The sequence below is a fragment of the Rhamphochromis sp. 'chilingali' genome, assembly GCF_963969265.1.
Source record: "Rhamphochromis sp. 'chilingali' genome assembly, chromosome: 3".
Taxonomy (NCBI): Eukaryota; Metazoa; Chordata; class Actinopteri; order Cichliformes; family Cichlidae; genus Rhamphochromis; species Rhamphochromis sp. 'chilingali'.
In genome coordinates this window covers 40,083,746-40,106,729 of record NC_137931.1, presented here as the reverse complement: position 1 = coordinate 40,106,729, position 22,984 = coordinate 40,083,746, and the positions used below count along the sequence as shown (strand labels likewise).

At 38.7% G+C, this 22,984-nt stretch overlaps 2 pseudogenes across 2 annotated transcripts; both read left to right on the top strand.

The window, feature by feature from the left end:
- Window positions 1-392: 392 nt before the first annotated feature.
- Window positions 393-22,224, top strand: LOC308393725 (annotated as a pseudogene). The gene is made up of 21 exons (XR_013974781.1): window positions 393-983; window positions 1,230-1,423; window positions 2,781-5,027; window positions 5,219-5,407; window positions 5,502-5,667; window positions 5,766-6,194; window positions 6,467-6,700; window positions 6,890-7,011; window positions 7,086-7,158; window positions 7,254-7,323; window positions 7,402-7,775; window positions 18,068-18,167; window positions 18,251-18,391; window positions 19,192-19,380; window positions 19,532-19,697; window positions 20,131-20,273; window positions 20,503-20,699; window positions 20,794-20,941; window positions 21,027-21,234; window positions 21,347-21,419; window positions 21,502-22,224. The product of XR_013974781.1 is annotated as an uncharacterized misc_RNA (transcript).
- Window positions 8,872-14,313, top strand: LOC308394573 (flavin-containing monooxygenase 5-like; annotated as a pseudogene). The gene is made up of 10 exons (XR_013974782.1): window positions 8,872-9,111; window positions 10,344-10,488; window positions 11,266-11,454; window positions 11,504-11,669; window positions 11,824-11,966; window positions 12,106-12,302; window positions 12,869-13,009; window positions 13,175-13,394; window positions 13,604-13,676; window positions 13,843-14,313. The product of XR_013974782.1 is annotated as a flavin-containing monooxygenase 5-like (transcript).
- Window positions 22,225-22,984: the final 760 nt, after the last annotated feature.

Genomic DNA, 22,984 nt, shown 5'->3' with positions numbered 1-22,984 from the left:
AAATGTAGCCTAATGGTATGGGGCACCGTTTGTAAAGTGAAACATGCTGAAATTAACGGCAACATTTTTCCACATTTAGCTCAAAACAAGTCCTTTTTTACAACATTTAGTAAAATATTTGTAACTTTTCATATTTAAAACAGAATTTTAAATGTTAAATATTCAATCTAAATGTTAAATCTAAATATTATATTTATATCTAAATGTTAAATCTAAATATTATATTTAAATCGAAATCTAAATTTTAATTCTATATATTATATTTAAATCTAAATGCTAAATCTAAATATTATATTTAAATCTAAATCTAAATGTTAAATCTAAATGTTTAGGCTAACATGCAAATTTATTGCACGGATCAGCGGAAATACCAAAATAAAAGCTTTCCGAAAACCTCCGGTGCAAAAGTGTGCCGGTAGTGGTCAGACACGGTCTCACTCCCTAAGCGTAGTAATTTTCGCTAGGTGACAAATTGTCAACATTTTATGCTTTCGGGTACCCAACACGTTCCTAAATGATGGCATCGAAAACAGGAGAGCACATGAGAACCGTTTGGACTCAATCTACACATGTTCGATCATTTTCTAAAAATCGCTTTGGAAAACACTATTTTACGTAATTTAACTGCTAGTTAAGGTTAGGAATGAGGTTATGGTTAAGGTTAGGTTTAGGGCTGGAACGACTATTATGGCGGGACCTTCATTCCACTGGAATTCAGCCATAACCCGGCACAGACCACGAGAAAGCACGTCCGGCAATTTAGCTGAAAACATCGGAAGATCCATTTTGTCGGCCATCCAAAGGTTCAGCAGTAGTGCACTCTTAGCAGCTGCAGTCTCCACTTCACAATCACTGCAGCACATGTCCAGCGATTTTGCTGGACATGGTCGTAGGCAAGAAGTGAAGCAGCACATGGCGAGGAGAAGTGAGGGGGAGAGCAGACACAATTTTGCACCGGAGGTTTTCGGGAAGCTTTTATTTTGGTATTTCCGTTGATCCGTACAATAAATTTGCATGTTAGCCTAAATATTTAGTTTTCTGTAACATTTAGATTTAACATTTAGCATTTAAATATAATGTTTAGATTTAATATTTAACATTTAGATTTAATATTTAACATTTGATGAAAAGTTCAAAATATTTTACTAAATGTTGTAAAAAATTACTCGAAAAAACATGTTTTTGTAAGGTTTGAGCTAAATGTGGAAAAATGTTGCCGTTAATTTCAGCATGGTTCACTTTACAAATGGCGCCCCATATTATGGCAGTGTAGTCCGTGCTGCAGGGAGAATGGACTGCCATACCCATTATGTGTCTGTGAGCGCGAGGAGGGAGAAAAATGTGAGTGGAAAAGTACGAGCTGTCACCGAGCAGAAACAATAATAACCACTGCAGCCAAGAAGAGTGCCTGACGAGCCCAGTTGTAAGTAAGCTATTAAGACTCTGCTGTAGGGGAGACCGGGGATAGTTGTAACATTTTTGACATTTCTGTCTGTAAATTGGAGCTCTTTTAAGGTAGTGGATTCAAAATGTAATGCAAAGTATTTACATGTCTCTGCTATTAAATAGTGCAGATATTTTCTCTGCAGCACAATTACCCATTGCATGGTATGGCCTCAAACACAAAGAGTGAAATGTTACAATTAACCCCATAGTCTGGGTTAGTTGTAACATATCCTGGGGTGAAATGTAACACAATGAAATAAGGGTACTAACAAAATATTAACATGTAATCTTTGTTTATTCAACACATGAATTCACTTACATCCATTTATGTAGTTATGTGTGTGTGTGACAGAATGCAGAAATCTAGCTTTTGAACATATTTCAACCCCTCAAAAAAGACAAATTATGGAATTTTCTGCAACTGAATATTTCATTAATTTTGGTTGGTCTTCCTTGAGTTTGGCCTCATTGGCTCAGTGGGCATTATAACCTACAACTCTTGCACCAATTTTGAACATAACAATGAAGCTGAAAAAATGTAGTTGTTCACCAGCATCGCAATTCCATTACTTTTTTTCATGGCTTACCTTGGTGTGGTTTGCAAAGTGCTTCAGAAAGATGAGGAAATCTGTTTCTTGCACCCATCCTGATTTATTTCCACTACCAGTACTTCCTACTGGTCCATCTCTGACACAGTGGTCTGCATAATGTATGTGTGGGAACACAAACAGTGGAGGAATTGTGTTGCCAATGGCATTAACCGCATATACAAATGCGACCAGTGAACCTCTCTCTGCTGATGTCGTTGCCCCAACTTGTTTAATATAAGTTAAAGTAATAGTGTGGCAAGTTGTAACATCTGTATTATTGTTACAACTGACCCAGACTCCTATAGCCATGAACTAGCTAACATTACAGCCAACGGCTAAAACATTAGCACTAAAGACCTACACAGAATATATCCCCATAGACATACAAATAACATAATTTAAGTTTGATGAGTTTAACTGCAAAGCAGATAATGCTATTAGAAATTGAAATAAAGTAGAAAAACTTACTTTTTGCCATACAAATGACTTTTTTTCATGTTAAATTGTCTGTGTTTTGACAAAATGTGCTGATTTTTCACATGTGATAGCAGAACTGAATTGGGCATGCACAGGATGAGTCACATCATTTGAAACTTAGCCCTGATTGGAGAAATTGGAAGTGTTACAACTGACCCACGTTACAACTATCCCCGGTCTCCCCTACACTGTGTTCGTGTTTTCCTCCGAAACAACAAGTTCCGTTGGAGCAGCCTTTCAACGCCTCTCTCTGTCTTTATTTTTCAGCTACGAGCCCGACACGGAACCAACGTATTAGCCAGAGGTCCCTTTACTACAGTTCGGAGCCGCGGACCTTCAGTAATAGTAATAAATCACACAGCAACAGTACATTCATGCAGTTGTAAAAAGCATGATAATATATTAAGTAATCCAAAGTATTCAGAATACGTTACTCTCATTGAGTAACGTAACGGAATCTGTAGTGGAATACATTTTAAAAGTAACCTTCCCAACACTGCCTTTGGATTATATCATCAGATAATTCAACAGGCTGATGTTTTTGGTGTCCTTAAAAGGAATGTTTAGGGGCAAGAGGGTGGCAACATCATCAACAATGTTTTAATGAAATAAGAAATAAATTACAGGGAATTCAGCCAAACTAACATTAGTTCCGAGAAACACCCAAAGCATGCTGTGAACTTCTCTGTCCTTCTTCTGAATCACTGAGTGCCCCATTAATTCTCCAGGAAATAACAATACCATTAGCAAGATAGCAAGAAGATCTAGAGTCTTTGTCTTTCCTGTCTTTACAGGATCAGTAACAAATATAAATAAATTCTTACTTGTCATTTTATGTCCTGGTTGTTTTCCAAAACACAGGCCATATTGTTTGGTCCTCCACTATTAAATGAGAGTTAAAAGATTACCTGCACTTTAACTCGTTTTATTAAAGCACCGGTTAAAAATCTTGGTGTAATCTTTCACACAAATTTAAAATGTGAAAAGCAAATCAGCGCTGTGGTCGAGAGCAGTTTGTCCCAGCTCAGGTGAATCTCAAGATTAAAATCTTTAAAAAAAGAAGCACATCTGGCAATGATTATGGAAATGAATATGCATTCTTTTGTTATGTCTAGAGTGGACTTCTGTAATACACTGTATACTGGAATTAGTTCATCATTAATGTCTGCTTTCCAGTCACTCTTCATCCAGTCATGTTGTGGTTGAAGCTTATTTTGAAAGGGGGCCATACACAAATCTAAACAATTACTAAGAATGACTAACACAACAATTATTATCCAATTATTATCTGATTCTCCCATGAATTACTGAATACTGAATAAGTCCGGTAACTTATAGTTTGCTTTTTGGCCAGCTTTCCTTTTAGTCTGGTATTAGAATAGACTTTATTAAGATAGCATCTCCACTTCAGTCTTAGTGACTAAAGTACAAACCTTCTTTGTGGTACAAACCCCAGTGATACCTGATTCCTAAGTACAACAAACTAGACTCCTGAATCTTATTTCCTATAATATGAAAATCAAGAGAAAACAGTGAAAAAAAAAAAAAAGAAGGAAAGAAGCAGTTCAGCCTTTATATATGATAACAAATTTATGTATTTACATGATAGAACACTTAATACAAACCACACTAACAAACACTGGGCCTAAAGAGACTTCTCCTCTATAACAGAAAGAGTATAGCAGGGTTTGGAGGTCTGGGCCAAGTTGCTGTCAGGAGAGTAATATAGAAACCCGAACCTTTAAACAGCAGGATGTCATGGAGGAGCCAATCAGCAGCAAACACATCGATAGGCAAGCCCAAGAATCAAGCCATTCAGAACAGAGCCATTGAAGCCTACAGAAGGATCTTCAAAGATCCTCAAATTGAAAGATGTCACACTATTACAAAAGATTTGGATAAAAACCGCAATAAAGGACACACACTACGTCACATATGACCCAGATGCAACAATCCAAAGATGTACAGATCTGAGAAACTGAGTCTTCCCATCATGTGGGTTCTAATAAGAAGCACCTCTTTTACTCATTCCAGCACTCATTTATAGAATATTTGAAGAGAAGGGTTAAAGTCCCTCCTCTGGCATATTGTTTAACTGATTGCACAACAAGAGTTCAGGTCATGGGAGCTTACACACCGTTTAACGCCCAACACCGGCTAAACAGGACCGACAAGCATATAACTGAAGAAGGTGAGAACAACTGACATGTCTTTCAAACTTACCGGTACCTATTTTTGTGCACATAGCTTACAATGTTACTACTTTTGAGGTAGTTGATTATGGAAGACAGAAGAAGAAACATAAAAATGTGCATGCAGTCTCATGTTTGTGCATGAAACATGTCTGACTCACAGTGTCTTTCCATACCCAAGTGTTCAGTAATGGTTCGACGTGTGGCAGTAGTTGGAGCAGGCTGTTCTGGTTTGGCCTGTATCAAGATCTGTGTGGATGAGGGGCTCGAGCCTGTCTGCTTTGAAAGCAGTGATGACATTGGCGGCATGTGGAATTTTAGAGTAAGTGGGGGCACAACCACATTGCAAAGTTTGATGATTGTTCTTACTGTTGTTGAATCCTGTTATTACTGTATATGGAGAAAGGGTTTAGCTTGTCCACAACAATCATTATAAACACTGCATTAAAGTGTAGAATGGTTGCAGAGAGATGTTTTTACCTGCTTTGCTCTTGTTTTCATGTGTGTCAACAGGAGACACCTGAGCCAGATCGAACCAGCATCTACCGGTCCTTGGTGGTCAATACCTCCAAAGAAATGATGTGCTTCAGTGATTTTCCAATGCCATCTGACTATCCCAACTTCATGCATAACTCACAGCTTCTGCAGTACTTCAGGCTCTATGCTGAACACTTTGACCTGCTTAGATACATTAACTTTCAGGTAGATGGCATCTCATCAGCTCAAGTATTCTATGAAAGCAGTGTTGTTGATATTAATGTATATTTTTCTGTGAATGTGGGCATGCACACCTCAGACCACAGTGAGGAGTGTTTTGCAAAGGCCGGATTTCTCTCTATCCGGCCAATGGGAAGTAGTGACCATAAACAAGAACGGACAGGAAGAGAGGCACATCTTTGATGCCATTCTGGTGTGCTCAGGTCACTACACCCATCCAACATTACCATTGTCTGACTTTCAAGGTAAATAAATGGACATCTTAGAGTAATAGTATTTAAATCATGACATTCTTGGAAAAAATGTTTTCCTTGTGACTGTAGCAAAATCTGTATTCCTCCAGGGCATGAAACCTTTTCTGGCAGGTGTCTTCACAGCTGGGAATATAAAGATGCAAATGCCTTCACAGGAAAAAGGGTGGTGGTGGTCGGCACTGGCAATTCTGGAGGTGATATTGCTGTGGAGATTAGCAGATCGGCCGAGAAGGTGAAATGCAAACGTTTGGTTTGTCACGGAGGTACGGGACTGAGAGAGATGATCAAATGTCGACTGTACCGCTTTTGTATCGACAGACCTTTCTCAGTACACGTCAAGGGGCCTGGGTGCTGGGCAGGATGTCCACCAATGGCGTTCCTCTCGACATTGCAGTAATCAAACGGATCAACAACGTCCTCTTCCAATTGCTCCCCAAGACTTTGGTCAACTGGGCAGCAGAGAGAGCACTGAACAATAAATATGACCACATATTGTATGGTCTAAAACCCAAACACAGGTAATGTACGTGCTTTTGAAATAGTCGTCACAACTTCACGAAACTTTAAAAAAGACAGCACAATCCCCTCAAACCTGAAAGACACTTACAATTGTAATTCCTACCTAATAAAGACGAAAATTAATCAGAATTATTTCTATATTTTTTCTTGTCTGACATAAGTCTTTCTCGAGTTTTACTCATAATTTCATCAGTACCAGCATGGCATGAGCTGACAATTAGACAACAGCATTTGTAGCAACAGAGACTTCACTACTTTACTTCTTTCACAGACTTATGGAGAGAAACCTTATGATCAATGACGATCTCCCAGGCCGAATCCTTCAGGGGGCAATAGTCATGAAGAACAATCTGGAAGGGTTCAAGGACTCTAGAGTTGTATTTGAAGATGGCACGGTGGAGGAGAACATTGACGCCGTGGTATTTTGCACAGGTTACATTGCAAAGTTCCCATTCCTACCATCAACTCTGTCAGAGGGACCATATGAAGAGGTGACACTGTACAAGTAAGTTTATGGTGGACAGAGTGGATCACTGACTTGCATGGGTATCCTCTCAAATGTAAAGTCTAGAGATTAAAGTTTGAATCATACATGATACGTTTTTTGGGGGTTGGTGCTGCAGGCAACTTTTACAGTGCTATCATATTAAAATTCTTAAAGTACCACCACAAAGTTTTATCTTTCATGTTTTAGGAGAGCGTTTCCTCCATCCCTGCAACCTCCCACACTGGCCGTCATGGGACTTTTCCAAGTAAAAGGTCCACTCATGCCTACAGTGGAAATGCAGGCTCGCTGGGCTGTTAAGGTCTTTTTAGGTAAACTCTTCAAACAAACAAATAAGCTTACACTGGGTTTGGGGAAATAGTAGCTGAAACATCATATCTTTAAGGTCAGAGTCGTCTTCCAACCAAAGAGAAAATGCTGGATGTCATTGAATCTGAGAGGAGGAGAAACATGCAAAGGTAGACATCATTTCTGAAAGTTATTAAATGGCCCTGGTCGATTACTTATTCCCACTAAGTCCTGTTAATGACACAAGCAAATATTTCTTTCTCAGCTATCCCTGTCCACGGCAGGCTGTTCTACAGGTTGATTACATCCCATATCTGGATTTTATGGCTGGGGAAGTGAGTTCACTTTAGCTATAAATAAAATTTTCAACATTAATCATAGACAAATCCTTCATAACAGATTTTTATTCACAGGTAGGTGTTCGACCAAAACTCCTGAGGCTTTTTCTGAGAGACCCTGTGCTCTGGGCAAAGGTCTTCTTTGGTCCCTGCACACCTTATCAATATCGTCTTAGTGGGCCTGGAAATTGGTCTGGTGCCAGACAAGCTATCTTCACTCAGTGGGAGCGGGTTTCTCAACCGTTCAGAACCAGAGAAATACCAGACAACACCAGTAAATTTGGCTTGTGTTCTCCGCTGATGCTCACATTCACAGGAACTGTAATAATAGTCGTGCTTTTTTCTAAAGGCAAGATCGTTACGACCCTGGAAGCTGCTACTGAGATGCTGAACAAAAGCACAGTTTTTCTGAGGGAGTTGTGGTTCAGCTTACCACAGAATCCTGATATGTAATGTATTAATAGACTTAATTAACATAACAACAATTTTAACAACAAAATTATTTAACATGGATTAAAGAGGAAAGAAAACAGGTCTGTGAATCACAGAAAATCTGTTTATTTTTTATTTCTGTGTATTCATTTCCTGCTGGCCTGCAGGGAAAGAGGAGATAAATTGGGAGTCTCCTTTTCTTGTCGTAGTGTAAAAATCATGTGCTGCAATTATGTAATATTATACAGTTGTAAAAGTACCTTCCAGTTCCAAAGGTCTGCATAATCTTCACACTGAGGCCTGCAAATGCAAATGCAAAAGGAAAAAAGAAGTCATGCACACTACAGTGCAGTTGGAGTGATTCTTAAAAACTATGTGGTTCAAACAAATGGATGGAAGTCTGAAATAAAAGAGGAAATTAAGTTTATATGTGCAAGGCTCATGTCAGAGAAAATGATAACCAACTGCAAAAGATTTTGTTAATGAAATGTTCAGTGATAGATAATCAGAATCAGAATAACAGTGCATTATGTGTATTTTGATTGACTCCTTAATATGTCGAATAGCCTGTAGTTCATAACAAGGTCCACGGGGTGTAGATTTGTCACCAAATGCATATCTAAATTTAGATGCACCATCAGATATCTTTGTTTGCTTTGACAGTTTTACTTTAGATTATACCTTTAGGTTTCTGTTAACTAAAAAAAATGAACCTTTAGTTTCTGGGTACTGATGATGAGCAGTGTGTGCCATTTAAAATATGTGAAAATGTACAAATGCACCATTTTCTACCTGCAGTTCTTCTTGTCTAACACTCATGAAAAAAGCAAATAAAGACATTGCCTAAAATACTGAAAAAAAATGTTTTCATTTATATAAAACTGTGTTCTTTCGTGGTTCAGGATATGAACACTCACTCCTGGAAAAAAATATTTTAATTTGCATTGATTCTTTTGACAGACTTGAGCCTAAAAACTTTTTAGGATATGGAAGATATGAATATGATATAAATATGAAAGATAATTAACAAAACCAAAAACTTAAACAGGCAGACCAATAAAAGAGGTCAACTCAATAAACTAAACTCAAAATAACAACTAACAAAACATCAAACAAACATAAGACAAACTGACTTCCTGAAATGACAGGAGGGAACTTAAATACTAGCTTAGCTAAATCATATGACACACAGGGGGGGGTGACTGACATATAACCAGCTAACACAAAACTGTTAAACAAACTCCAAACACTCCCCAGGCAATGAAGCATGTGGTTTAGTCCACTGAGGCTGTCAGCAGTACTTCAGATCCCCCAGCCCTTTTGCCAGCCAGGAAGGAGAAGCCAAAACCCCAGGTAGCTCAAACAAAGAAAGATGTAACATAAAACAGAACTTTGACCTTACAGCGTTGATATGTGTGCACCCCATATTAATATTGGAAGGTTTGAACGGGGAAAAAAAACTAATTTAATAAGGAAACAGTATATTTGAAAATAAGTGTAGTGACTGCAAAGTAAACTAAAGTGAAGCAACTAGTGGTGAGGTGTGGAGCTTGCCATGTGTGGCTTGCCATCACGGGCCCTAAACAGGAAACCCAGCGTTTTCTGTTTATGGAGAACAATGCAACCAGGCCCTGTAGTGTGTTATGTGTGTGTTGTCATTCATGTACAGTCTCAAGAAGTTAAAACTGCTGACCTCCCTAAAACATCCATGGTTAACCTGGGACCTCCCAAAAACTGCTAAATTAGAGCTAATCCAAAAGAACTAAGTCCAAAAGGGCAAGTAAGGAGATACAATCATCTATCTTGCTTAAGGTTGAGTTGGCATATTGTAACTCCAGTGTGTCTGTTGAAGCTCCAGTGAGGAGTAGATTATGGTTTGCAGAGTTAATGCTAAAGAAAACCACTTCGATATTAATGCTGGTATTTACTTGGAATCTGATGCTTCCGTGCACAAAGGCCCTCCCACTGGAATTTAAATTATTGCTGTTACTCAAAGACACTGACTTGAGCTCATAACAATGCTTTATTTGGCCACTTGAGCATTACTAAGACATATAAATTAATAATAATATATTTCCTATGGGCCTGGATTGAAGTCAGATGTTATATTTTCATACTTGTCACATATGTCACATAACCATGTGATTCCTCCTGTACCTCCTACTAGTACTACTATTACTTCGTTTGGGGAACTTTTTGTTACAGCATGAAAATCAATGGAGGAACCCCTTTTTTGCGACTAATGTTATTAATCTGTGTTTTACAAGTGAAAATCTCTACAGTAAATTAGGTCTGTTTGCTCCAAACACTTAGGTATTAGACCAAATCACAGCACCATTGCTAAGGACAAGTAAAACTAATTGGATTCATTTTTGCAGGAAAACTGAAGAAAATGTAAATGTTCAGTCTCATTCAGCACTTCTCTGCGTGCTGCTGAATTTAATGTAATTATCCTTGATTGACTCAAGTAATGAAAAAAAGGCACACTCACATGCAAGTTAACAACTCCAAAACAATGGGTGTGAAACAGTCATGCTATAAACATAAAACTCAACCATTTTTCAAACTGAAAACATCTGTAACAGATCAGCTAGCTGCATGGTTCAGAGAGTGGCAGTGATCGGTGCAGGACCCTCGGGAGTGACGAGCATCAAAGGCTGTCTGGATGAAGGTCTGGAGCCCACATGTTTTGAAAGCAGTGATGACATTGGAGGTCTTTGGAGATTTAAGGTGGGAAACAATGGGGTTTTTGGGGGGGATATAAATGACAGCATATTGAAGTGAAGCTTAACATTCAAATTGTTGAATCGTTTCTTGCAAGGTTTACTGTTTTTAAATACAGACACGTAAATGGAAGTTCAAAATTTAGAAAAGAAATTGTAAAAAAAAAAAAAAAATGTAAAAAACGAGCTTTTGAAAAAAGTTGAAAAATTAGTTGCTTTAAATTCTTGAATCATGTATTTCAAACAACCTTTGTTGGGAATATGTGACAATGTGATCTGCAGTGCTATTTTTTCTGTAGTGACACACACAGAGATGCAGCTTTGCTGAGAATGACTTGTGCAACGTTAAAGCAGAGATCCCAGAAAATGTACTTAACTGGCTGGTCTAACATGGATCAAGTGTTAAAATGAAGAGCAGTTCAGTTATTTTGATACTGAAGTGAAGTGCAGAATCTGTTCTCAGCTGTTTTGTGGTTTTAACAAAAGCTACATTACTAAAGTAGCTTTGTAAAATGTAAATTCCTTAATGCACTGCTCATACATCAATTCAAAGTTTAAAATAAACAATTTAAATTTCACTGGAGTGAAGGAGAGAGATGGTATCAAAGTTGGAGAGAGTGGGCAACTATCCCACAGAAACGTGTGAAAATAGAGAAGACACATCCAGGGATTAAGAGACCTGTAAGACACTGACAGAGTTTTGAAATATACTTAAAGTCAGAGTTTAAATAGAAGCAAAGTTGCATTGTATTTCATTTTTTGTCTTTATGTTCTCCTCCTTCAGGAGAAGCCAGAGCCGGGGCGGGCCAACATCTATAAGTCAGTGATCATCAACAGCTCCAAAGAGATGATGTCTTTCAGCGACTTCCCGCCTCCTGCTGACCTCCCTAACAACATGCACCACTCTGAGGTCCTGCTGTATCTGCGTCTGTATGCTCAGACGTTCAACCTGCTGCCACGCATACGCTTCCAGGTTGGTGATCTTCATAAAAAAGAAAAAACTGTGTTTGTGTTTGTGTCAGACTACTGTAATCAGCGTGAGGCAGACGACAAATTTTGAAGTGACGGGTCAGTGGGAGGTGGAGACGGAGAGCAGAGAGGGTCAGAGGGAGACCCGTGTTTTTGATGCCGTGATGGTTTGCACTGGACATTTCACCCAGCCTCACCTGCCACTCAGAGACTTCCCAGGTAAATTTAAGAAATGCAGCAGCTGCTCTTGCTCCAACACAACAGATGTCACACACTGTGTTGTCTGTTAATGTTTCCAATGGTGGTTGAAATGACTGACAAATATTTATATTTAGCGACAAATTCAGTATTTATTTATTTTTAATCATTCCAGGTATTGAGAGTTTCCGAGCCAAATATTTCCACAATTGGGAATACTGCAGTGCTGAGGGTCTGGAGGGGAAAAGGGTGGTGGTCATCGGGATTGGGAACTCTGGTGGTGATATTGCTGTGGATGTCAGCAGGGTTGCGGAGAAGGTAAGCTGCTGTGCTACATTTCTTTACTTCTATGTTGTATTCAAAAAGAACAGTGATGTTTATGAATATGAAAGCACTGTATTCTTAAAGGAATATAACTCGTGAATCTGAAACCTCCTTGTGCTGACATGACCTGCAGGTGTACCTCAGTACCAGAAGTGGAGCATGGGTTGTTGGCCGTGTAGGGCCAGGGGGACTTCCACTAAATGTTTTCGGGAGTTCTTGAATGGACGCACTGATACGAAAGCTCTTCCCCTCATGGACCAACACAATGTTGGAGAAGAAGCTGAATCAAGCGCTGGACCACAAACTATATGGCCTGAAACCGAAACATGGGTAAAAGCATGGTCAAACGTTTGAATTAAAAATACATCATCATAACCGAGAACTTCAAAAATTATGTGTTAAATGTTCCAAAGGAATTGTAACAAAAGGTAAATGCAATACTAAAGTACTCCCTGTACAACGCATCCACTTAACACACTGTTTGCTGCTACAACTACACATGTTTCTTTTCCAAATATTTATTTATAAGTGACTTATGTATGTATGTATGTATGTATATATATGTATATATTGTACTATTCTTAGTTAGCGTATTGTCTGTCTTGTCTTAATGTTGGTTTAAAATGGAGCACTGTAACAAAAAATAATTTCCCCCAGGGATCAATAAAGTATTCTGATTCTGATTCTGATTATATTTGTTAAAAGAGCGAGAATCTGAAACACACATGGTGTAATGTGCAGCATGTTTATATAAACAAAGTTTTTTATGTATGTATGAATGTATTTATTTAGATAACAGTGACTTGATATCTTGCCATGACTACTGTATGTTTGCACCAGGTATTTGTGTCTAACTGCCTTGGTCACTAACATAGCTCCTGTAAAACTGCATTCAGCTTTTTTGCACAGATTCCTGTAGTGAATGATGACTTGCCGGCTCGAATCATCTCAGGTCGTGTTGCAGTGAAACCAAACGTGGGGGAGTTCTGTGGGTCTACAGTAGTGTGGTCTTTGTTGATGGAAGCACCATAGACAAGGTGTTTATGACTTCAACAACTATTCTGTTCAGGTGAAAAATATAGGATATCCAAGTAGTAATTCTTGGACTGTCCCTTTTCATTTGGTTTTATTTTTGAAATGATGTAAAGGGGATTTAAATGCACATGTTCATCTAATCCCAGGGTTGTTTGTCTGTCATACAGGTGGATGTGGTTGTGTCTGCCACAGGGTACAACTACAGCTTTCCTTTCCTGCCCTCAGCTCTACAGGCTAAATGTGGTTACAGGCTGCAGCTCTACAAACATGTGTTCCCTCCTGCACTGACCTCACCAACACTGGCAGTGGTGGGCTTCATACATGGCTTTGGTGCTATTAACCCTCTGGCTGAGATGCAGGCTTGTTGGGCTACAAGAGTGTTTAAAGGTAAAACATAAAAACGTATAGGAGAATATTTTGATTGTGCAAAGTCATGGAAGGGGTTTCAGTAGGAATTCTGCGATGTATGCTTTATATTTTGAATTGAGAAAACACTAGAGCTATTAATGCAAACCTAAAGTATATGCTCCAGTGCAAAAGTAAGATCATCATGCAATAACTCTGTGTTTGAAATTGTTCTGAATTTTCCATGACAGGTTTAACAGCCCTCCTCACAGAGGAGAACATGATGAAGGAAATTGAGAAGGACACGGCAACCATGTATCAGATCAGAAGAAGGAAATTATTTTTAAGATATGTTAAAAGGCTGCTCATCTCCACCAGAATCCTTATTTTTTGTATTCTGATTAATGTTTTACAAAGTCTCTTAGCTTAGACTGGTTAATATATGCTTTTTCAGTGTCATCTGTTATTTCTTTATTTGCTTCTCTGTTAGGTTTGCATGCTCAGAACGCAACCCACTGCAAGTTCACTACATCCCTTACATGGACTCTCTGTCTGAAGAGGTGGGGGTAAGGCCAAACATACCATGGCTCTTTTTTAAGGACCCAACACTGGCACTGCAGGGTTTTTTTAGGACCCTGCACACCATACCAATACCGTCTGACTGGACCAGGAAAGTGGGCTGGAGCCCGTCAGGCTATCCTCACTCAGTGGGACCGGGTGTTTCAGCCTTTTAAGACCAGAGTGGTAACAGAACCAAAGCCAGACATCAAACATTCTTCTAAACTGAGCATAATAATGTTTCTCTCAGGTGCTGCTCTGTTGTGTTGTATCTTCTACAATAAGCTCCACTTTGTCTCTTACTTCTCTGCTTCTTCATTCCAGAGATCTCTTCAGTTAATTGCAGGGTGAATGAAGGAGATGTAGGCAGAGATTGTTTTTACACTACAGTGCATAACTTGTCAAGCTGAATAAGAAATAAAAAATATATATTAAAATTAAAATATTAAAAATGAAAAAACTGGATTTGTTAAATCTGCACAATTGATTGTGTTTGTTTTTCGTGGTGTGGTTTTTGGTAACTGTTGCTTTTTTGCATCATGCCTATCTACAGAAACTTGTATTTGAGTCACTGTTTAATACTGGCAGCAGAAAATTATTTTCAATGATTAATTTTATATGGTATGGTTCAAACAAAGTTGCTAAAGTTAAACTTATGCACTCACTGGCCAGTTTGTTAGGTACAGAAAACTCAATGCATTTAAGCCTTCAGACATTGCTAAGACAACATGTTGAAGTTCAACCCGAGCATCAGAATGGAGATAAAAGTTGATTGAACTGACTGAATGTGGCTTGCGTGTGGTTGTTTGTGGCATATCCGATATTTCAGAAACTGCTGATCTGTGGGATTTCCCCGCAAGTCACCTCCAGAGTTTTTAGAGAATGGTCCAAAAAAGAGAATAATGGATTGGATTTATATAGCGCTTTTCAAGGCACCCAAAGCGCTTTACAATACCACTATTCATTCACTCACACATTCATACACTGGTGGAGGCAAGCTACAGTTGTAGCCACAGCTGCCCTGGGGCAGACTGACAGAAGCGAGGCTGCCATATCGCGCCATCGGCCCCTCTGGCCAACACCAGTAGGCAAGTAGGATAAAGTGTCTTGCCCAGGGACACAACGACCAGGACAGAGAGCCCAGGGATCGAACCAGCGACCTTCCGGTTACAGATGCGATTCCCAACCGCCTGAGCCACGGTCGCCCGAGAAAAATGTTAACCACACATTATAACTAAGGTATTCAGAAGATCATCACTGAATATACAAAAACACATTAAAGCAAAGGGGCTACAGCAGCATACCATTGTGGGTGCAACAACCAGAAAACAATTCATACAAGCTCAAAAAAAATTCTCAAGATTGATATTAATATCGCTGAACAATCAAAGTGCAACAGCATGAGCTATTCAATAGATGTCAGCGATTAGCTGCTATACACAGCATGCCACGACATTTTCCTCACAGTAAAGTAAGGTGCACTAAAGTTCATCAGAAACTGAACATTAGTGCATCTTACTTGTGGAACCATAAGAAAATCTTTTATCCATAGGAATGAATAATCATTAAATATTGTTAGTACAGATAAAAGTGTCCAATCTGCAAAATGAAGACTGAGTAATTCACCCCCTGGTGGTACATACGAAAGCCTGATCCTGTGAGCCTGATCCGCAAGGTCAAGGAATCATCCACTTACAGACAAACCAATCCACACCAATACAAATCACTGCACAGATCTGTTGCTGTGCAAGTGTAGCAAAAGTCACGTGTTTAAAAAAACAAAAACCAGCCAGAACTTAAGCATGGTTGTGAATACGCACACCCAAACAGATGAAATCCCACTTAAAACACAGTACATTACAAATGTAAATTAAAAGAATTCCTTTTTTTCCCCATCCTGTACTGTAGTAATTGGAATTATTGTCTGAAGGCCAAGAAACAGGAAAGTGACAGGTGACAGGAAAGAAAAAGAAGAAGGAAAGAAAAGTTGGGAAGAGAGTTAACAGAAGGAGAGGAAAGAAAAATGGAGGAGAAGAGGGATAGAGAGAAAAGACACTGGATATCTGCTTGATCACCTGCTGAAATAAAGCAACAATAAAGCAACAACCAACATAAGCATAAGTAACAGTAAATAAGTAAATAATAACAGTAAATAAGTAAAAGAAATGCTAAACTAGCGTGGACAAAGTACCCCTTGCACTTAGCCACAGAGTTAGCCTCAGTCATTGTAGTTGGACCAGAGATGGTGAGTTCAGAGTTCATTTCAGTCTCATTCTGTTTACTCATATTAACTCTCCTTATAGGTCAGCAGTCCATCCAAGGGTTTGCTTGCTTTGGAATCAATGATTAGCACCCTACTTGCACAGCTCTCACTCTAGCTACTACTAGGCTACAGGCAACACAAAAATTATTTTTTTCTTCAACGTACTAGAGGTAAGAACTTTGTATAACATTTAAGTTCATAAGTGTAGCAGAATCAAGAGTAATGTTTACAGCACTTTGTAATGTATGTAGGCTACCACTCCTGCAGGCAGTAGCCTATTGGCTATCAGTGATTCCTGAGATTAGGGACGAAACAGGTTTTAATTTTCTAAAATATATTTTTTTGATTTTTCAAAAACATATTTACATATAATTGTTACACAAAGTTTTGGCTGTCTCACCATGTTTTGGTACAATCTCCCAGGTGTAACATTTTTTAATAATTTATGTTTTTGCTGGAGAAGTGCAAGGTTTTTGTCAACACCGTCAGACACAAAGAAATGCAAAAATATATATTTTAAATTAAGTTGTTTCAGCTATTTTGACTATTAGCAGCTTCTCTATTCTATTGTTTATGCACATATGTTTTCAAAGTAATTATACTACATTCAAAAGTAAGATTGTTTTGGCTTTTTATTATTAAAGTTACAGTCATACATATTTTCAGAAGCTTGTATTTAATCTCTATAAGAAACAATCATATTAAGCAGAATGCAAATTACACATTTATTGAAAAAATTAAGTATTTTTATTGGAAGATCATGAGGGAGGAAAATATATGGTTCTCCAAAAGAGAAAAATAAACCAAAACTCCATATTATGGAGTTGACAAGGTGCTGATGGTGGTGACACAAATCTGACGGTGTTGACACACTAGTAGCAAACAAGATATTATTTCTTTCAAAATAACTATTAAACCTTAGCAACCTTTGTAATATCACAAGACACATAACAATTCTGTTTTTGCACATGTCAAGTTCTACATCTTAATAGTTCACCAGCAAGTAGCTACCTACTACTCCTTGATTCCTAAAGTACTCTGTGGTTGTGTGTTTAGACCCTGCTGTACTTCCTCTCCTTTTGTCTCTCTGTGCTTTCTTCCAAAACCTTCTCTTCTGCCTTTTTTCTCTTTCTTTCAGATCACTGATGTTCTTTATTTTTCTCTTTTTCACTCTATTTCTCCATCTTTCCCTTTCCTTTATGAGAAACTCTTTCTTCAACTCGGGCTGGCTGTTAATTTTTTCTCTCCTTCTTTTTTGATACTCCCTGTTCCTTCTCTTTCATTTCTCTACTGACAGGTTTCCCTTTGCTATTCTAGCCTGAAATGAACCATTTTGTAATCACTATAATTTTTCTGAACCTTATGCTTTTTTACAAGATAACAGAATAAAGATCAACGCTGTCAATAATAATAATATTGAACGGGTTGCATTGTTGCACTTTGTCATGTTTCTCAGGTCTTTGTCTGAATGTCCTATGAACATTACCTGTCATGTTCTCATGTTGTTGCTAAGGATTGTCTCATTGCACTGAAGTCACACTGGGTTAAATATTTACACTTAGGTTTTAAGGGGTATTTTTTTTTTCTTCATTATTTTATTTACGGGTTGTACGGAAGCCCCAAACGCAATTTCATTGTTCTTTGACAATGACAATAAATAAATACTTGACTTGACTGTCGTCATATCATCTAGGGCAGGACTAGGCAACTCCAGGCCTCAAGTGCTGGTGTCCTGCAGGTTTTAGATGTGTCTTTGATCCAACACAGCACTTTCAAATTGCCAAATTACCAACTCAGCATGTCTTGAAGTCCTCCAGAGGCCTGGTAATGAACTAATCATTTAATTCAGGTGCGTTGAGCCAGGGTAATATCTACAAAATCTAAAAACCTGCAGGACACAGGCACTCGAGGCCTGGATTTGCCTACCCCTGGTCAAGAAGAAACTGCTACATCAGGTTAAAAGTCTGTTTCAGCTTTTTCTGTTTCTTCCGAAGGTAATTACTTGTTGCGTACAGCTCTTTGGCTGCAGTTTGTTAACAGTAAACATTTTTGAACCGATCTGATGTCTCCTTCGCAGAGCTGCAGCATGAGTCGTCGTGTGGCAGTGATTGGTGGAGGGGCTTCAGGTCTGGCCTGTATCAAGTGCTGTTTGGATGAGGGGCTGGAGCCTGTGTGCTTCGAAAGTAGTGATGATATTGGTGGTCTGTGGAGGTTTAAGGTTGGTGCTTTCCTTTTACTAGATTAATTATGTAAGCGGTAATAAAAAGAAACATCTGGATGAGCACTTTAAAACTAATTGGCCACAGGTTTATTTAAATTGGAGACTTCTAAGTACAAAATAAATCTAAATTTGAAACCCTTTTTAGAAAAAATGGGTGCCTATTCTCTGGACTAAAAATGTGAGGGACCATCTGGCAAACCTAATCAATGTGGAAAGGTATAAAAGCGCTACAACTTTTTTTTTGAGTAGTGTTGCTGCCATAAATTTTTAAAATTACATTTCACACAGCAGAACATCTCAGCATCTCAATTTTAAATTTTCATTTTGAAAATCATCAGGTACAAGAGCCAAACTAAAACTGACTGAAAAGACAGCCGATGTCTAAAGAAAATCTCAAAAACCTCCAGAAAGCCTGGAGAAGCAGCACTCAAGACCACTTTATAAAATTGTCTGGTTCCTTTCAAGAAAAATATAAATGGATGGCTCAAGATTTTTGCACAATACTGTAGATATTATTGAAGTAATTAAGTCTCCAACAGCAAGTGTTATATGAAGTATATGTCACCTTATGCACTGTAAAGTAGTCTTATCAATAATACAGCAGACTTATATTGGTAGATTTATACTCTAAAATAAATGGCGTGAAAAACAAAGTACAATATTTGCAGTAGATGTGTAATAACATAGATATAAATGAACTACAAATGTAATAAAACTGTGCTCAAGCCTATGACGAGCATTGAAAGAGTAATGGTGCTTCAGCTCAATTATCTTTTTAAATAAATTTCCCCCTTTAGGAGAATCCAGAGCCAGACAGGGCCAGCATCTACCACTCTGTCATCATCAACACCTCAAAGGAGATGATGTGTTTCAGTGACTTTCCCATCTCGGCACACTTCCCAAACTACATGCACAACTCCCTCATCATGGACTACTTTCGGCTGTATGCTGACCACTTCCAGCTCACCAAGCACATACGCTTTAATGTAAGAATGCTTTATGATGTCTGAAATGGTAAATTGTATCACATAATTAAAAAATAAATAATTTAAATTAAATCCTAATTACTCCAACATTAATTTCATAGAAAAAAAAAAACTTTGTTCTGTCCCCTGCGTCTGTCTTTCTGTTGTCCAGACCAAAGTCTTGCAGGTGAAGCAGAAATCAGATTTTTCTCATTCAGGCGAGTGGGTTGTTGAAACGGAGAACAAGGATGGCAAGAAGGAGAAACACATTTTTGAAGCTGTGATGATCTGTATTGGACATCACTGCAACCCCAATATGCCTCTTCATGACTTTCCAGGTAACCCTTGCACTACAAGCTATCAACATTCAATTCAGTGCCAGTTTGGGAGTAAGCGGATGAAGACAGGACAAAGAAATGCTGTGGAAGTGAGCCAGAGATTAATAATAACTAATAATTAAATCCAGAGAGGTGTATTAACACATACTAAGCAAAAAAGATGACTGATGAAGAAACACAAAATGCATCGGTGGAATCCTAGACCTATTGCAGTATAACTAAGGGAGGATTTTGGGTCACCTGATCCAACTATATACTTTATCAAAAGGAACGTTATTCTTATCTTATAGTTCACTCAAGGGGCAGAACTAATCAACCTTCAACAAAGCATGAGTGAAACTTTTGCGTGTCTTCAAATATAGATCAGTCTTTTTATAGCAGAAGTATTGAAACATTGTGTCTACCCACCATAAGTCTGTCTTATTTTCTTCAGGCATTGACACTTTCACGGGGAAGTATTTCCACAGCAGAGACTACAAGACTCCCGAGGAGTGGAGGAATAAAAAGGTCGTGGTGATTGGAATTGGAAACTCTGGAGGAGACATAGCAGTGGAACTGAGTAGAGTCACCAAGCAGGTTGGAATGAGTTGGTCGCATCATTAGAGAAAAAATGTGTCTGAACTGGTTGAGTATTTAACATTCTTAGTGATGAAAATAATTTCACGTGACGTTTCAACATTCTCACAGTTTTAGGCTGAAAACAGTTTAAATACTACACAAGCAGTGACCTGTGACACATGGATGTGGACATTAAAGAAGACGTAACAGCAAAACTTGCTAATTTTTTTTGTTTCCTTCATTCAAGCTTTACCTGAGCACTCGAAGGGGAGCATGGATTCTGAATAGAGTCTGGGACAATGGGATTCCTGTTGACTTGTTTTTTAACAGGGCGACAGGTTTCCTAAGAAAAAATCTTCCCTTTGGTGTTTTCTGTAGTCTGAGAGAGAGCCGGCTCAACAAAAAATTTGATCACGCTCTGTACAACCTAAAGCCAAGGCACAGGTATAGTATTCTACTAATACATTACATTTTACAATGTAATTGGTGTCTGGATTGTTTCATGTCGGAATTTGTTTTGTTTGACTTTTTATTTCAGGGTGTTCAGCCAACATCCCACAGTGAATGATGAGCTTCCCAACCGCATCCTCTCTGGAACAGTTCAGGTGAAACCCAACATCTGCAGATTTCAAGGTTCCAGTGTGGAGTTTGATGATGGCAGTGTAGTGGAAGATGTTGACTTGGTGGTAGGTCTGGAATTACATACTTTTCTTCACCTTCATAGAGATCAGTGAAATTGACTTTTGACTAACATGGACCGCTGTCTTTCAGGTGTTTGCTACAGGATACCAGTTTTCCTTTCCATTCCTGGCTTCACAGGTGGTCTCTGTGTCTAACAACAAAGCATCTCTGTACAAATATGTGTTTCCTCCTGAGCTCGAACGCCCGACTCTGGCTATCATTGGTCTAGTGCAGCCACTGGGAGCCATTATGCCCATCTCTGAGATGCAGGCCAGATGGGCTACACGTGTCTTCAAAGGTAAAAAATTACTTTTTCTTTAACACAGCTTTTTCTCATCACTCAGGATTTTAGAATTTTTATAGAGTTGTTATTTTTACTACAGTAAACAGCTTTGTCCCCTTTCAAACAGGCTGCATAAAGCTTCCTCCATCAGCTGCCATGCTAAAAGATATTCAGTGTAAGCAGGAGGCCATGGCTCAAAGGTAATGAAGTGGATTTACTAAGCTTTATAGAAACCTATGTTTAAGATCTGCATCTTCATATGTTCAACTCAAACTTTTTTAGGTATGTCACCAGTCAGAGACACACCATCCAGGTGGACTACATCAGCTACATGGATGAAATAGCAGAGCTAGTGGGAGTTCAACCCAACATCCCAAGGATGCTGCTGACTGACCCCAGGCTGGGAATGAATGTGCTCTTTGGTCCCTGCACGCCGTACCAGTATCGTCTCAGGGGGCCAGGAAAGTGGGCTGGAGCCCGCCAGGCAATCCTCACTCAGTGGGAGAGAGTGACTCAACCTATGCAGACCAGACCATGTGATGAGCTCAAACCCAGCAGATCATATAAGTGGCCTCTGCTTCTGTCGGCTGCTGCTTTGTCCTTCACTGTCTATGTTAAAAGGAACAACCTTCCAGCTTTCCTTCAGGATCCCACTGCTTTGCTATACAGGCTTAAAATAATGAAAGTTTAATCAGTTTACTTGGCTGAAGTCAGCCAGGCCATCATCACATAGTGAGAACGAATGGTTCGACTTCTAATGACCACAGTGGCATGAGGACCACAATAGACCTTCTAATAGTATAATAGTACTAATGTTAACGAAGAGGCTGCATTAGACTGTTTTTAACAATGAAAGACATGAGTTTTTAAAATATACATTCTGGATTTGTTTAACTCTGCACTAGAATCTGAACAGAAGTGTTTCTGCAGCTTTCTTAAAATTTTGTTTTTTAATTTTATTTTCTGGCAAATAACTCAGCCAACAATCTGTGGTCATTCCAGTAGCCAGTAATGAAATTTTCTAATAAAATTTCTAATAAATAATTTCCATAAGTCTACATGTTTTCTACAGTTACTTTATGGCCACTTGCGGCTTTTGCTTAGAGTGTCAAGCTTAAGAGTCCATGATTTTTCTTTCTTCTTTTAAAGTATTTATTATTTTTAGGGCTCAAAGATTTGTGTCATGTTTAGAGGCAGGACTCGCACCCACGGCTGCATACAGTGCATTTATTCACAGTCAACAGAAAAAACACCGTTCAAAAAAATATCTTAGCAGTTGGAAGGTCCAGTCTCCACAAGGTTTCCTTTTAGATGCAGACAAAGTAGCTTTGTCACACCAGAGTCAGCTCACCACTCGATATCTCACAATTTCTAAATGCTGTGCACAGGGACAGACCAGTTAACGTATCTTCACAATTAACCCAAAAAATAGGAGCAGGAGCAACGCTTCATTTACCGCTTTCAAGGCAACAATCCAGCAAAGACTGATCCACTGCTCCTTCCTTATGAAGCTGCCCAAACGAGATCATCAGAGCAGGTGTGTTCCTGCCACCAGGTGTGTGTCTGAAACTTGGTCCCCACAATGCAGAAAGGCCAGTGCATACAAACGCACATAAATACAAACAAACAGAGAAAATGAGAGAATGAAGACAGACTAAAACGCAACAATTGGCAGGTTGAGGACTTGCAGTACCCTGGCAGTTTTTTAACACTTAAAGGTTGATTTAATAATGCATGAAAACATACGCAAGCATATCAGTGCTGT